Genomic DNA, 588 nt, shown 5'->3' on the forward strand with positions numbered 1-588 from the left:
GTTTCTGGTCACCTTATTTGAGGAAGCATGCAAATACATTGGAGGCAGTTCAGAGAATATTTACTAGACTAACACCTAGATTGAGGGAGTTGTCTTATGAGCAAAGGTTGGACAGGCAATGTTTGCATCAGAAGTTTAGAAGAGCAGAGGTGACTTAATTGAAACATACAAGATCCTGAGGGATTTTGAAAGGGTAGCTGTTGAGAGGATGTTTCTTCATATGCAAGAATCTAAAAGTTGGAGTCACTGTTTAAAAATTAAGCATCACCCATTTAAAATGTAGATTAGGTGAATACTTTCTCCAAAGATCATAAGTCTTTTGAACTCTTTTCCTAAAAAAGTTGGTGGAAGTAGAGTCCTTGAAGTCAAGTCCTTTTTAAAGCAGGGGTAGAGAGATTCTTCTCAAACTAGGGGGTAAAAGTTTATCAGGGGTAATCAGGGAATGCAGATTTGAGGTTATAAGCAGATCAGCAGATTCCACATTTCATCACTTAAAGGTGCTAGGTGCTGACACCTTGTTCAGTCTACAATTCTACAGGATCTAGCTGCCTCCTGGTAGTTTGCTTAAATGTCAGCCCATTACTGGCT

Source organism: Rhincodon typus, chromosome 17 (assembly GCF_021869965.1).
Source record: "Rhincodon typus isolate 14 chromosome 17, sRhiTyp1.1, whole genome shotgun sequence".
Taxonomy (NCBI): domain Eukaryota; kingdom Metazoa; phylum Chordata; class Chondrichthyes; order Orectolobiformes; family Rhincodontidae; genus Rhincodon; species Rhincodon typus.